A 16014-nucleotide genomic window follows, 5' to 3' on the forward strand; every position below is an offset into this window, starting at 1 on the left:
AGCTGCTCAGCTGCCTGGATGCCGTGGAGCCCCAGGACGCCTTCCCCGATTTGCCCAGCAGTCCTGCCCTCAGCCGCTTCCTCTCGCAGCTGCCTGACCTCTGCGAGGACATCGAGGAGCCGAGCACGCAGGGACTGGAAGCCACAGGAGCCCTCGGTGAGGTCCCCTCAAGCCCTGGGCTGCACCCCGACAAGGTGCAGGCTGGGCGGGCGCTGCAGCCCCCTGCAGCTGCTGTGCCGCCACTCAGCTCCCCCCTCAAGCCTGCAGCCCGGCCCCAGCTCAGGAGAGCCCTGCCCAAAAGGCCTCCCCAGCAGGAATTCATCCCTGCCCGCAGGAGAACCCTGCCCCAGCCTCCCTTGGCTCCCGTCAGGAGGCCCCCCGACCCTGACTGCCTCTCTGCCCGCAGGAGACCCCTGCCCAAGCCTCCCTCGGCTCCCGTCCAGAGCCCCCCCGACCCTGACTTCCTCACTGCCCTCAGGACAGCCCTGCCCAAGCCTCGCCTGAGTCCCCTCCAGAGCCCCCCCGACCCTGACTTCCTCACTGCCCTCAGGACAGCCCTGCCCAAGCCTCGCCTGAGTCCCCTCCAGAGCCCCCCCGACCCTGACTTCCTCACTGCCCTCAGGACAGCCCTGCCCAAGCCTCGCCTGAGTCCCCTCCAGAGCCCCCCCGACCCTGCCCGCAGGAGACCCCTGCCCCAGCCTCCCTTGGCTCCCCTCAAGAGGCCTCAACTTCTCCCAGCCCTCAGGAGAGCCCTGCCCAGTCCCCCTCGCAGTCCCCTCCAGAGCCCCCCGCCTGCCCCTGTGCCCACCGGCACCAAGCGGGGGGCCAAGCGCCCTGCGCCCAGCAGCACCCCCGGGACAGCGCAGAGCTGCCAGCACAGGAGGCCGACAACAGAGAACCCCCCCAGCAAGGAGAGGAAGATGCTGCTGGGCCAGGCTGGCCAAGGCCGCAAGAGACTGTGCCAGGGGAAGACGGGTGGCAGCAGCACGGGGGCTGGCAGCAGCACGGAAGCAGGCAGCAGTGGGCAGCAGCCGGCGATCAACAGCACCACGGCACCCAGCAAGAGAGCACGAAGCCCGGGGGCTGCAGGGGGGCAAGGAGCAGCGTCGCCACCTCCCCGCAGAGCGCGGCTGCTGCTGGAGACTCCGAGTGGGGAGCCCTGTGCCGTGCGGCCCCAGGACAGGCTCCGGGCCCAAGCCAGCGGGGCCAAGACGCTGCAGCGCCAGCACGCAAGGACAAAGACCCCCAGCGAGACTTTGCAGCCGCTGGGGGCCAGGGCCAAGGTGCTGGGGCCAGTGCACCAGCCGTCCTGTGTGCAGCCGCAGCCCACCTCCAGCAGCCCCAGCAGCATGCCCAGCGCCCCGCCGACAGTGCCAGGCTCCAGCGCTGTGCCCGCTGCCCCCCAGTCCCTGGCTGGCGGCAAGGAAAAGGAGGTGCCAGCACCACCAGGCAGCACGGCATGAGCAGGGGACGCTGCCATAGAGCCGGCGCCCAGAGCACTGGGCCTGCCAGCTGCGGGGGGCCAAGCGCAGCGTCCGGCTCTGCCCACGCAGCCGCGCACGCTGCAGCGGCCGGCGCAGCCCCGCGTGGACTACATGCCCCGCGTGGGGCCCTGGGCGGGCCGCGCCGCGGCGCCCACGCCGCTGGAGGAGCAGGAGGAGTCGGTGCCCATCACGTCGCAGCAGCGTCCCGAGCGGGAGCGCCTGAAGAAGCTGGCCCAGGAGGAGCGGCAGCGGGCGGCCCACCAGATGAAGATGGGCCCCGTGCTTCTTTTGGGGCATTGCTCTTCTTTCCTGCCTTCTGGATTAGAATCCTCTCGTTAGGTGCTCACTCAGCAAGGCCTCTGCCTGCAGCTCTTCTTGCACTGGCATGCCGAGGGGATAAGAACTGGGAGGTTTTTGGGATAGCAAATGATCAGTGGGATGGGAAGTGATGATGGGGGTAGGAATTCATTGGACTGGGAAAAATGGGTTTTCTTTTTATTAAATTTAAAGTTTTTAATTTTCATTTAATTTCTTGGTTCTCTTATTTATTTAATTAAATCCACTTTATTGACTGTGTTGTACAGTATGGCATTGTTTTATTCTTATAAAATTAGAAGTATTAGCATTTAATAGTATTAAATATTTTTATATATTAATATAAATTATAAATATCATTATTTCTTATTTTGTTTGTTTTTATTCTTTTTCTACCCTATTAAACTCTCTTTATCACAACGCACTGCTTTGGACTTTATTTTTCCTTCCGAGTCGTTCGGGAGTCACTCCGGATGGGGTACATTAGCGAACGCCTGTGTGCTTCAGATCCAAGGTCACCTTTGCCCTCAACTCAAGATACATCTTTGCACCTGTTGTTGTGAAACAAAGTTAACAAGAGGAACAATCAAGTTACCTACTTGCTAGCAGCAGCTCTACGTTTGCTGGGGTTTGCTCTGTGCGTTTTGAAGACCATTCCATGCTCTTCAGCCCCTTCAGGAGGAAATGTATGGTTCTAGGAAAATGCGTCTTGACCTGATGCGTAGCTGTGACGCAGCCTGCAGCCCCTGCAAGCCCTGGGATTTTACCTGCAGCCCCTCTAACAACTCTGATGTTCCCTGCATCGACTTCAACCACCACGGTGGGACCTGAGGCCCCTCAAAGCCTTGTCACTCGCCCTGCAGCCCCTTGAGCCCCTGGCATGTTCCCTGCAGCCCCTCCAAGCCTGACACAGGCCCTAAGAGCTGGCTGTGGGGACTACCCCGTTGCTGTCTCAGGTGCCAATACACACAAGGGGAAGGAATGCATGCAGAAGTCATCTCGTTTCGGAAGGGCAGAAAGTCCTCCCAAGAAGGGGAAGGAGCAAGAGGAAGGCGAGGCAGCCTACCCCAAGGCAGGGCCATCCCAGGGCACAGGAGGCTGTTGGAAAGGAGAGCAGAGACAAAAGCAGCAGGAAGCAGGTGATCCCCATCCCTGGGCGAGCTGCCAGCATGGGACAAGATTGCAGCTGTCCTCCAGGCGAGCACGTTGTCAGCTGGCTGCTGCGCTGCTGGGATAGCAGCTGCGGGAGCCTGGCAGCAGAGGGCAGGGAAGCCAAGCAGCTGGGATCCGGATCCTTCTCTGGGGAAGGGGGCACTGAGAAAGCGCTTGCAAATGGGGCACAAGCCCTCAGCCTCTGGAGGCGGCGCCTGTCAGGCGTGAAGGAAAGGGATCCCTTCTGGGAAGATGCTGTGGGCTTGCTGAGGCTCGAAGAACAGACGGTGCTGGCTGCTACCAGCGTGCTGCAGCAGCGGCAAGACAGAGCCGTGGTGGTTTTCCTCAGCTGGGCAGCTGAGCTCCAGCACAAGCGCTCTCTCCCTGCCCCTCCTCCAACGCCAAGGGGAGAAAAGAGGCTGGCAAGGGCTCAAGGGCTGCCAGAAGGACAGGGAGATCACTCCACAAGGAGCGTCACGGGCAAAGCAGGCTCAGCACAGCCTGTTCCAGTCCAGCCCGGGGCCTGCTCCTGCGGGGGCTCTCCACAGGCCGCGGCCTCCTCCAGGGCAGATCCACGTGTTCCAACATGGGCTCCTCCAGCCACAGGGGGGCTGCAGCGTGGAGATGTGCTCCACGGGGGACCCATGGGCTGCAGGGGGACAGCCTGCTCCACCAGGGGCCTCTCCCTGCACAGGCCGCAGGGGAAGTGCTGCTGTGAGCCTGGAGCACCTCCTGCCTCCTGCTGCACGGACCTTGGGGGCTGCACAGAGCTTTCTCACTCCTCCCTGAGCCAGACGCTGCTGGGCAGCAGCTTTTGTTCCCTTTCTTAGATGGGCTCTCCCCCAGGCGCAAACATCAGCCTTTTGCTCTGCGTTCTGGGCAGCAGCGGGTGGGTCCCTCCTGGAAGGAGCCTCCTGGAAGCGGCCCTGAGCTCCCATGGGGCAGCTGCTGCATTCTCCTCACAGAGGACACCCCTGCAGCCCCCCGCTCCCACAGCCTGGCCACGCAACCCCAAGCCAAGACACGGAGCGAGCCTCCCTGATTGCCAGGCAGCAGCTGGCTCAGCCTGGGACCCCAGGCCAGTGCCCACAAGACTCTCCTGGGCCTTCCAAAGCAAGCCTGGTGGGGATGGAGCGCCCACAAAGAACTGCGGTGAAAGAATTCATTTGAGTGTGAAATGATGGGATGGGAAATTGCTCGGATGGGTGGTCATGGTGGTGATAGGAGATCATTAGGCTGGGAAAAAGTTGTTTACAGTAATACAATTTATTTACTGTGTTTTTAATTGATTGTATTATTTTTATTTTTTTCTATTCCTTTCTTATTCAACTCTTTATCAATGCCTATGAGTTTTTCTTTTCCTTCGCATTCTCTGCATGAAAATTCTCTCTCTCTCGTCACATCTGTCCAGAATGATTTAAATGAGTGTTTCCTATCAGCTTGCTCTGAGATTGATAGTTGCTGGTCACAATGTTGATTTTTTCATTTCTAGTGGTTTTTTTTCTGTGCTTTTTAGGTGTTTTTTTCTGAATCCCTTTCTTTTTTTTCTGATCTCTGGGGGCTTGCCTATGTTTGTTGATGGTTTTGCCCATTTGCAGGTAGCTTGTGCTCCTCTTGCAGCTTGTGCTCCTCCTCTTCCACCTCCACCTCCTCCTCCTCCACCTCCTCTTCCAACTCCTCCACCACTTCTACCTCCTCCTCCTCCACCTCCTCTTCCAACTCCTCCACCACCTCCACCGCCACCTCCTCCGCCACCTCCTCCACCTCCAACTCCACCTTCACCTCCACCTCCTCCACCTCCACCTCCTCTTCCAACTCCTCCACAACCTCCACCTCCTCCTCATCCTCCACCTCCTCCACCTCAATTTCCACCTCCTCTTCCAACTCCTCCACAACCTACACAACCTACACCTCCTCCTCCTACAACTCTTCCTCCTCCTCCACCTCCTCCTCCTCCTCATCTTCCTCCACCTCCACCTCCTCCTCCTCCACCTCCTCCTCCTCCACTTCCTCCACCTCCTCCTCCACCTCCTCCACGTCATCTTCCTCCACATCCTCCTCCTAATCCTCCTCCTCCTCCTCCTCCTCCACCTTCTCCTTCATTTCCTCCTCCTCCACCTCCTCCTCTACCACTTCTTCCTCTGCCACCTTCTCCTCCTTCTTGTTTTTTTTTTTTTTTTTTGGTCTCCTCCTTTACCACCTCCTACTCCTCCTCCACCTCCTCCTCTTTTTTTTTTCTTTTTGCCACCAGTTCCTCCTCTAAGATTCTACTATTTCTCCACCACCTTCTTCTCCTCTTCCACTTCCATCGTGTCCCTCTGCCTAGCCCTTGCTCGTCTCCTCTTTTGTCACCACTTCCTACTCATCCGTCTCCTTTTCCAGAAATGCCGCCACCTCCTCAATCTTCTCCACCACCTCCTCCTCCACCACCTCCTCCTCCGCCACCTCCTCCACTGCCCCCCTTCCCCTCTTACTCCCCCTTTTCCACCTACGCCTCCTCCTCCTCCTTTTCTGTTTCCACCTTCTCCCATCTCCCCTCTCCAACACTCTGGCTCCCACTGCCCCCCTTTGGCCCTTTTATAGGGAGGAGCAGCCACAGCCCTGATTGATGACAAGCCATTTGCATAAGAGCTAACAATCGCTACCCAGGCAACAAGCAGCGCATCACAGAGCGTCATCAAGATGATAGGAGCCGCCAGCTGCTACCTTACAGGGCCACGGTGCCATGGTCCTGTGGGGTGACAAATGGAACTAGAATTAGGAGCGGTGGGCAGCGCTCACAACCATAGCCTCCCAGAGAAGCCGCCTTGGCACACCTGGTTCATGGCAACTCCTCCTGACATCTCTGGGCTCACCATCATTGCTACCAGCATGCCTTAGCAAGGAGCATGCAGAGGAAGTTGGCCAGGAAGTTTCTGCCGAGGTGGAGGAGGCTGTGGAGGAGGAATAGTCAGTGGGGCTGGAGAAGGAGAAGGAGGAAGAGGCAGTGGAGGTGGAGGAGGTGTTGGAGGTGCAAGAGGCAGGGAAGGAGGAGAAGGAGGAGGAAAATGAGAAATAGGATTAGCAGGCGGGGGACGAGGAGGATGCGGTAGACAAGGAGGAGGCAGTGAATGAGGAGGAGGCAGTGGACAAGAAAAAGTAACTGGTTCTAGCATCAGCTACACATTTTCTGCACTCTGGCCTATGCCTTTTGAAGACTATTCAATACTCCTCAGCACCTCCAAGAGGAAGAAAACACCTGTGGATCTGATCCAACCCTGAGAGCGGCCCTGCGGCTGCTCAAAGCCCAGTGATGGGCTCTGCAGCGACTGCAAGCCCAGTGATGGGCCTTGGGGCTATTCCAAAACCTGTGACGGGCCCTACAGCCACTCTAGCCAATATGAAAGGCCCTGTGACCACTGCAGCGCTGTGATGGGACCTACGGACACACCAAGCCCACTGATGAGCCCTGCAGCCACTCCAAGCCCACTGACAGGCCCTGTGGCCGCTCCAGCCCCTGTGACGGGCCTTGCAGCTGGGCCCAAGACAGTATCAGCCACCCACAAAGAACAGACTCACACAACAGGACTCCTTGCCAACACCGCCTCACAGACACCTGGGCCTTGAGCGGGTAGCTCACCTTGAGAGAGCTCATTGCCTTCCCAGTAGCTGGCATGTGCCGTTTCGGGGGCATTTGGGGGCTACAGCGTGCTGCTAAGAGGGATGTTGGAGCTCCAGCAGGGCAGTGCTTCCACTAAGGCAAGGCCTTTTCTGCATCTTCTACTGCCCTGCAAGCGAGGATGCTTGGGGCACACAAGAAGCTGGCAGGGGACACAGCTGCAGGGATTGCAAGGATTTCTAAATTCATAGCGAAATACAAGAAAGAGAGGAGGACGTGATGCTTCTGAGAGAAAGGAGCTGCATTTTGGGTCAAAATCCATCCCTTTTTCAGGGAAGGAAGAGATGCTGTGCATTTCTCTCATCCCCCTGAGACAGCCACTGCGTGACGATGGTGCCAAGTGTCTTGAAAGAGACCTTGCTTTCTCAGGCCCAGGTGTCCAGCTGCACACCAAGGCCGTCCCTGGCTTCCAGGCGCAGTTGCCAGGCCCAAGGCCGAGCTCCCCTGCAAACCCCCAGCCCAGCAGACCTTGCTCCTGCCGTTGTGGAGCAGCCATTTCACGGGAGCCTTTTCTCCTGGCAGTCAGCTTAGCGCCGAGAGATCTGTCACTGGGACGCCTGAGAGCCGTGGGAGCTCAGCAGAGAGTCACTGTCAGCCTTGGAGCTCACAAAGGTGGGTGGCCACAAGTGCCCTGAGTGTCCAGCTCACAATGAGGACTGCTGTGGCACTCAAATTGTCACCTGTTTGCTGAGATGCTGGGATACCTGCTCTGGTAGCCTGGCATCAGAGGGCAGGGAAGCCAGCAGCTCGGATCTTTCTCTGAGGCAGGGGACACTGAGAGTGGAAATGGAAATGGGGCACAAGCCCTCCGCCTCTCAAAGGAACCCCTCAGATGTTTAGATATAGTAAAATTATGTATATCTGTGTGACTCTAGACCACAACATGTTAGTGTTCTGGTTTGTCCACTGCTTTGTTGTGGGGGCTTTGAGTTGGCCTCTACTCTTTAGGTGAATGCTGACTTCATATCTATGGTGCACTTTATTCTTAAAAGGGGAAGTTGCTACCAATTTCCTGTCCAAAGTTCCTCATAAGCCAACTGCAATCATCATTTCAGATGTATCTCCCAACTTACACATTTCCTATTTCTCCTTGATATTTACTCAAGAAATGCATTTTCACAGAGACATCATATTTTTCTCTCAACTGGCATCTGGCTGAGCAGAACGATGTCCTTTAATTCCCTTCCACACAATAGGCAACTTGTTCCTTCTGTCTTGTGAACACTTCCTCCTAAGTTCAATGTGAATACAAGTGGCAGAATTTTGCCTCATGTCTTAAATGTTTGGCAGGGCTGCCCTGTCAGGTGTATTTATACTGGAGAAAAATAAATAAATAAATAAATAAATAAAATAAAATAGCCATACACACCATATAACCACTTAACTTTTTCAGTTCTTCTGTTAACAGTGCATGAACATGGCGTTTTGTTGTTTTATTGTTTGTTTTAAACTCCTTACTGCCATATAGAATCATAGAATCATAGAATATCCTGAGCTGGAAGGGACCCTTAAGGATCATCAAGTCCAACTCTTGACACCGCACAGGTCTACCCAAAAGTTCAGACCATGTGACTAAGTGCACAGTCCAATCTCTTCTTAAATTCAGACAGGCTCGGTGCAGTGACCACTTCCCTGGGGAGCCTGTTCCAGTGTGCAACCACCCTCTCTGTGAAGAACCCCCTCCTGCTGTCAAGCCTATATTTCCCCTGCCTCAGCTTAACCCTGTTCCGTTCTAACAAAACAAAACAAAACAATAAAAACACCCTTTGTTGAGAATCTCTGGCTCATGGTTTCAAATGTCACTTCACCTGAACCATTTCAATCACAAGGGATATCCTTCTGTCAGGCTCGGTAGTACTTCCCAACTTTATGTCACCTGGAAATCTCAAAGCTCGTATGGAATTTTTAGTCTTCGGCCACCATGTCCATACTGAACGTACCTAAATTTGAAGTCATCTCTGCTCTGAATAGGAGGTTGGGTTTTCAGAGGTCCCTTCCAGCCTACATTTCTCCATGAGTCTTTGTCTCCTTAGCAGCTGCAGTTTCAGAACTGTCTCTGAGAATCACTACAGGTAACCTCTCCTTTGCTGGTAATTCCCTCTTCGAACAGTGTGAACAATTGCAAACTCCCTTGATTCACTTGCAGCCCCAAAGCCCAAATCCATAGATAATGTATCAGAAGCTCACAGAAAGTGAAATAGATGTAGTTCATCCCCTGTGTAGGGGAGCACTGGTCCTACAAAGGCAAGCTACTAAATTCTCTGGAAACAAATTAGCTTTAATAAATTATCTTGTAAATTCCACATTACCCGCTACTTCCCTAGTCTTATCTATTCTTGCTACAAAGCTTTGCCCAGCGTTGATGTCAAACTAACAGGCCTGCACTTGTCTGGATCACTCTTTACATTCTCCTGGACAGAAGTATATTTGTTACTCTCCCATTCTGGGGACTATCCCTGATTTGCACAATTGTTATGTATTTTTCCTACTTGAGTTGTTGTTCTGTGTGCCAATGCTGTTAATAGGCTAGGTAGATATCAGCTTGTCATTTTTCACTTGAATCACTATAGATTTTTATTTCACCTCAGATGATGTTGTGCCTACTGCCCTACCCTCATTTGCAATGGGAATCCTGTCACTGCCCTTAATAGCACATTGTTGTTGCTGTTAGATGCAGGAAATAAGATTTGCAGCATTTGAGACATCATTAACTTTTGATCTATTTTTGCCTCGAGTATGCAATGGTCCTAATTTGTTCTCTTTGTTCCCCCTGGTTTCTGTGGCTTAAGTATCATTTACTGTTACTGTTTAATTTCCTATGTGAAGGAGGTTTTTGGTCATTCGTACTTTATTTTTGCAGTTTTTAACCTCTGAAATGTACCTTCTCTCATTGCTTTTTTCCCATCTGAATTTTGAATTTTAACTCTGCCTTCTCTGCACTCAAGTCCCAGAGATGCTTAGTCAGACTCAATTATTCATTGCCTCAGATTTCAAAGTTCGCATTTCTAAGCCTCAAAACCTTCATTCTAAGCCTGGTTTTGTCTGTCTTGAAATGTAAAATGAGAAAAGTCAGCTCATGATCAGACTTTATTCAAATCTTACTACATTTAAACCCATACAGGAGCCAAGTCTAAAATGGTCTTATATTTTTTCACTTTTGTGAAGAAATCCATCACATAGTATATCTGTATGAGAATAAGTGGTAATCATCTTTCAATCTTTTGCTGGGAAGTTGAAGTCTCCCATTATTCCCATTATTGTTTATGTGTCTGACAACTGTAGACTGGAGCTAAGAGCAAAGAGCAGGCTAGCAAGGCTGTCTTTCTTTAGCAGCGATTTGCACAAAACCACTCTATTGCTGACCCATAACATTTCCTTATCCTCTGCTTCTTGCTAACACAAAGCACCATCTTATTACATCCATTTGCCCTGGTTTCCAGACTTCCTGAGATTTTTCAGTACTTGTATGGCATTCATGCTTTTATTTCACCCTTCCTGCGTTGACACTTGTCTTAAGAGTTTTAGATCCTGAACATGATCATCTCAAAGTTTGCCTGACAGTTTGGTCTTCCTCACATTGTCATAGAGTATCAGGTCTCTACCACTTGAAACAGATTGTATTGGATTAGATTATTGGCACTGTCTCTTGTGCTGGTAGTCCATTATCTTCGCAGTCCATACAACTGGCCATCAGCGGACATGAAGTGGCCTTATCCTGCCCATTTACCTGTCTGGAAATCAGCCACTCTCTCTGCCTAGAACAGGGAATGGATTTTCCTCAGCTTTCTTCAAAAGCTCTGAAGTTTTCTGTGACCTTTCCAGTTTTATGGTATGATAAGCTTTTGCTTCCACAGAAGGGTAGAAGTCATTATGAATAGTGCCAACAAAACAGAAACATAACAATGAAAATGATATTTGAATTCAGAACAGGTATTTAAAAAGTTCACCTTCTCCAGCACAAATGGGGAAAAGAAAAATAAATAAATAAATAAATAAATAAATAAATAAAGCAGTCCTAAATCATCAAAACTGGCCAAAGAATTAGAAGAAGTACTATTTTTCCAAGGCTGCAATGTTTTCCATTCATCTCACTGGGCCAGCAGAGCACTAGAGAGCTGGATGCACTGAACTCATGGCTGATACCCTAAATGACCTGCAGGAAGATCTTATCTCTGTCCCCCCGTTTCTCCTTTTATTCTCTGTTTTGTCTGTTTGTATCACTAGCTATCAAAGCGCTACTGAGATATGCACGTGCAGCACCCTGCACAACCTTGTTTCAGGCTCCAGTGGGACCTTTAGGCATTACCATCCTATAAACAAGTAACAGTGATAGTGAGCGTAATTACAGTCGTCAAACTATTCCAGCTCCACATCATTAGCCATGCCCTGAGCTAAATAACATTTTAATCAGTTTGATATGTCATCTGTGGCTTTCTTCACTGTCACTTGCAATCCAGCAAACTCCTTCCTTCACGTTTCTAGATTAGACAGAGGGTTCTTAACTGCAGACATCCACTTCCCTGTTCAGGAAGCAGTGAGACCTTTCATCTTCACCCAGAATTAAGATGATATCCAAGCATCATGAGACACAGCGCGTATGTCTCCTAGACCCATCCCATAAAAGCAGGACATTTACCTCACATGAGAAGAAGACTTAATGCAGAGGCAAAGCAAGATACTCGGTGTCAAATCCATGTCTGGATGATCATTAAAGACAGATCAAAATTACCCGGTACAGGAGAAAAATCTATCATTTGTAGAAGATTATGGTCTCTGATTATTAGTTTCAAAATTATTTTTTTCTTTGGATTTCCTCTGAACTTAAACTTAGTTTGGAACGCCTTTGGTTTTGAATAGTTCTGAAATTGTATTACTTCTCCTAAGTAAGTTGATAGTCTGTTCTATTTCCGTGAAATTCAAATAATATAGTGAAGGATCTGCCATCAGTTTTACTGTGTGCCAGGCTGAGAGCCTTCCTGTACTTAAAGGCAACCTATAGGAAAGCTGGGGAGGGGGTCTTTATCAGGGCCTGGAGTGACAGGACATGGAGTAATAGCTTTACACTGAAAAATGAGATTTCTAATATATGTTAGAAAGAAATTCTTTACTGACAGTACTTCACATCCAGCCACTCCAGCCCCTGGCATGTTCCCTGCAGCCCCTCCAGCCCCTGGCATGTCCCCTGCAGCCACTCCAAGCCTGGCACAGGCCCTACAGCTGGCTCCGGGGACGACCCCGTTGCTGTCTCAGGCACCAATACACACAAGGGGAAGGAATGCATGCAGAAGTCATCTCGTTTCGGAAGGGCAGAAAGTCCTCCCAAGAAGGGGAAGGAGCAAGAGGAAGGCGAGGCAGCCTACCCCAAGGTAGGGCCATCCCAGGGCACAAGAGGCTGTTGGAAAGGAGAGCAGAGACAAAAGCAGCAGGAAGCAGGTGATCCCCATCCCTGGGCGAGCTGCGAGCCATGGGACAAGATTGCAGCTGTCCTCCAGGCGAGCACGTTGTCAGCTGGCTGCTGCGCTGCTGGGATAGCAGCTGCGGGAGCCTGGCAGCAGAGGGCAGGGAAGCCAAGCAGCTGGGATCCGGATCCTTCTCTGGGGAAGGGGGCACTGAGAAAGCGCTTGCAAATGGGGCACAAGCCCTCAGCCTCTGGAGGCGGCGCCTGTCAGGCGTGAAGGAAAGGGATCCCTTCTGGGAAGATGCTGTGGGCTTGCTGAGGCTCGAAGAACAGACGGTGCTGGCTGCTACCAGCGTGCTGCAGCAGCGGCAAGACAGAGCCGTGGTGGTTTTCCTCAGCTGGGCAGCTGAGCTCCAGCACAAGCGCTCTCTCCCTGCCCCTCCTCCAACGCCAAGGGGAGAAAAGAGGCTGGCAAGGGCTCAAGGGCTGCCAGAAGGACAGGGAGATCACTCCACAAGGAGCGTCACGGGCAAAGCAGGCTCAGCACAGCCTGTTCCAGTCCAGCCCGGGGCCTGCTCCTGCGGGGGCTCTCCACAGGCCGCGGCCTCCTCCAGGCCACAGCCACCTGCACCACCGGGGGCTCCTCCAGCCACAGGGGGGCTGCAGCGTGGAGATGTGCTCCACGGGGGACCCATGGGCTGCAGGGGGACAGCCTGCTCCACCAGGGGCCTCTCCCTGCACAGGCCGCAGGGGAAGTGCTGCTGTGAGCCTGGAGCACCTCCTGCCTCCTGCTGCACGGACCTTGGGGGCTGCACAGAGCTTTCTCACTCCTCCCTGAGCCAGACGCTGCTGGGCAGCAGCTTTTGTTCCCTTTCTAAGATGCAAGATCCCTTCTTAAAGTCAGTCCAGCCAAGTAGGAAAAGTAAATGTGGACAGCTGTATCTTGGCAAAGAAGATAGTAGGGAGCAAGGAGGTTTAGCAGTCAAGATGGAAGGTGATGCCATGAGGCTTACAGGCTAGTAATGTTCTAGTGAAACCCAGCCTTCCTAAAGAAACCTGCCTGACTACTTCATGTGAATAACAGACTCTGTTCAGCTCTTTCCTAACATAGAAACGGTGCTGACTGCTTCTTCAGAGTAACATCAGTTAGTGATACTACTGAAATAGTTGTGGTTCAGATGTAGATCTGATTTCTCCTACGCACGCTGAATTCACAGCTGTTGATCCTCCAGAGGAGGCTTTGCAATTGAACACCTGGAGAATAGGTAAATTTCCCGCTGTTGTTCTCCTCTCCTCTTGTTTTGTTTTGGTTTGTTTTGTTTTGTTTTGTTTTCCTAGTAGCATAGACTCTGAAGAAACGGGCTGCTTTTTTTCATTTCCAACACTGGCTGTTCCTCCTGAGCCCCGCCTTCTATTTTTGCAGTCATAGGATACGTGAATGTAAATTGGTGGGAGAGAGGTAGAAAACTCTGTTTCAACTGGTGTTTTTTCAGCTATGTGGGGAGAACAAATAGAGTGGTTTTGAATATTCTGGCTCTTATTCAGAGCGGCATGTGGAGGGAGACAGATGCATTTGCTTTTTGAGTGCAATGGCTTCAGAAGCAAGCCAGAAAAAGCACTTTCTCTGGGAGCTGAAGAAGGTGTCCTAATCACCGGAGAGGTTTCTAAATGGCATATCTTTGCGAGTGTTCGAGTAGTCCGAAGGTTTTTGTTTGTTTGACGTTGGAAGATTTTACTCGTAATATTCACGTCCTTCAGCAGAAGTGAGAAATGTGATTTTATTTTGTGCAGTGTCGCGGACCCTCCGAAATCTCCTGGGAATGATGAATACCTTGCACAGTACCAATGTGATGACGGTGGAGACAAGGAGAAACCAAGAAGATCAAAAGAACGTGACCTCATTTCAGAAGAAAACGTTTTGTACGGCAAAGAGTCTTGTGAGCCTGGTGAGAAATTGTGGCAAACTTCCTTCCTCAAGTCTGACACTGAATGTAGCTCTAAAAACCTTTCCTCCTCAGCTGTTACAGAGAGATGCCAAGATACAAAGGACGAGACTAAAACCACTGAGAAAGAGCATTACCAAAGCAAGAGGGAACATGCTCCTACTGAAGAGAAGGAGAGTCAAAAAGCAGGTCCTTCCAGCAAGAGAAGGATAAAGTTGAATACAAAGAATACAAACTTGAGCTCCTGATTGGCTTCATGCTGAACTCTGTGCTGTTCTTGTCCTAATCTTGGTCTCTCCATAGATAATCTGGTTTAAATCCAAATAGAATCATGCGATGAGGAAGATCTCACTGCAACAAATTCAACATCTAAAATCAAAGTTGACATTTTCCGTGATTTTCTTCCTGAGCAGAAGTGTGCAGTACTCCTTTTATATTAAGGTAGAGATTATTTCAAACAGTCTTGAAGTGCTTGATGACTTAACAGTCTGCAGATTGATTACCAAATCAATAACCCCTGACTTGGTAGACTATTTTTTTCCCAGTTTTGAATGACCACTGGGAAGAAGGTTGTTACGGCATCAAGAAAGTCATGTGGAATGTAACAAAATTTACTGAACCAGTAAATAAAAATTATATTTTTCTATTAGTTCCATTTTTTCAACTCTTCAGACGCTTATGGATGGCATAGATAACAGAGGGGAGATCGTGGTAATCGGAGCTACCAACAGACTGGATTCTGTAGATCCTGCTTTACAAAGACCAGGACGCTTTGGCAGAGAGTTCCTCTTCAACTTGCCAAATAAAGAGGTGAGAACTTAAATTCAATGTTAGTGCTACCATGGCAAAGTCCAACTTTATAGGAAAAAAAAATAATTGACAACTTGAACAAAAGAGTGATATGTGGAGACACTGCGTTGTTCCATGGAGGGCAAATCTGGTACTGGATATATATGGTCAGGATGATACCACCAAGTAGTTAGTTCTATAATCAAACCTTTCATTCTCAAAGTTGTACCTGTTTGCTTAATTATTTAGTCCACTTGGGTGTTTTCATCATGAAGTTGTGTTTTTGGTCTCAATCCTTCACTTATGAATGAATAGGGGACGTGTTTGCATTTGATTGTGCCCCGGATCAGTGGTAGTAGTTTGAGTGTTAATTATTTTCTTCTCTATAGTAATTGTAGCAATTTGAAGCATTGTGCCAGAAGTGCTTTCTGTGAATTTACTGACTGAAAGGCAAATGTGATGAAGTAATGAGACTGTCAAAATGAAAGCTTGTTAAATTTTAGAGAAGTTGTTTGGACAGCAAAGAAATGCTTCTGGATAAATTTTTCATTGCAGTATTTTCCTCTGGGTCCTTAGGTCTCCTAGTTTGGAAACTTGTTATTGAAGCTATAAATGCCTTTTCTTTCATTGTAGGTTCCTAGAAAAAGTTCAGTATAACAAATAAGAATGGTTGACAATGCAGAGTGTATATTAAATAACTGTAAAATACTTGAAAGTTGAGCAAGTAAGAAAAGCGTATTAATAGATGAGGGGTTTTGAGGGAGGACTGTTTTTGTTGTTTGTTTGTTTGCTTTTTGGTTTGTTTGTTTCTTGTTGGTGTTTTTAAGGAAAACTTGGGACAAGCTAAAATGCACTGATTTTGCTTCCAGGCTAGAAAAGAAATGTTCAAGATTCATACTCGTGACTGGACCCCTCAGCCACTGGACATGTTGCTTGATGAACTAGCTGAGAAATGCATTGGTAAGACTGAAACCAAAAGGGATTCTTGCTTGTGACCAAGTTGTAAAGAACCTTAGCTTGTACCAGGCAGTACCCATGCTCTTGTGCCTTGCTGCACAACTAGTCGACGAGGCAGCTGGCACATCTTCATAGCAATCAGAGTTCGATGCTTTCATCTATTTACTCTTTGTTGTCGTTCCTCTTGTTGTCTGAGAACATTAAACGGTTCTGGGGCATCTTCCTCAAGAGTATAGTTTTTGATGAGGAGTCTGCTTCAGCTGCATAAGTGCAGGATATCAGGCAGTGAGCAACATGAAACTTCCCTGCAGAGCGGTA

General features: G+C 50.2%; 1 long non-coding RNA gene across 1 annotated transcript; it reads left to right on the forward strand.

The window, feature by feature from the left end:
- Positions 1 to 13856: 13856 nt before the first annotated feature.
- LOC311424298 lies at positions 13857 to 15700 on the forward strand. The gene is made up of 3 exons (XR_014686039.1): positions 13857 to 13953; positions 14601 to 14760; positions 15609 to 15700. It is a non-coding gene; the product is annotated as an uncharacterized lncRNA (long non-coding RNA).
- Positions 15701 to 16014: the final 314 nt, after the last annotated feature.

The sequence above is a fragment of the Aythya ferina genome (genome assembly GCF_964211825.1).
Source record: "Aythya ferina genome assembly, chromosome: 27".
NCBI classification, from domain to species: Eukaryota; Metazoa; Chordata; class Aves; order Anseriformes; family Anatidae; genus Aythya; species Aythya ferina.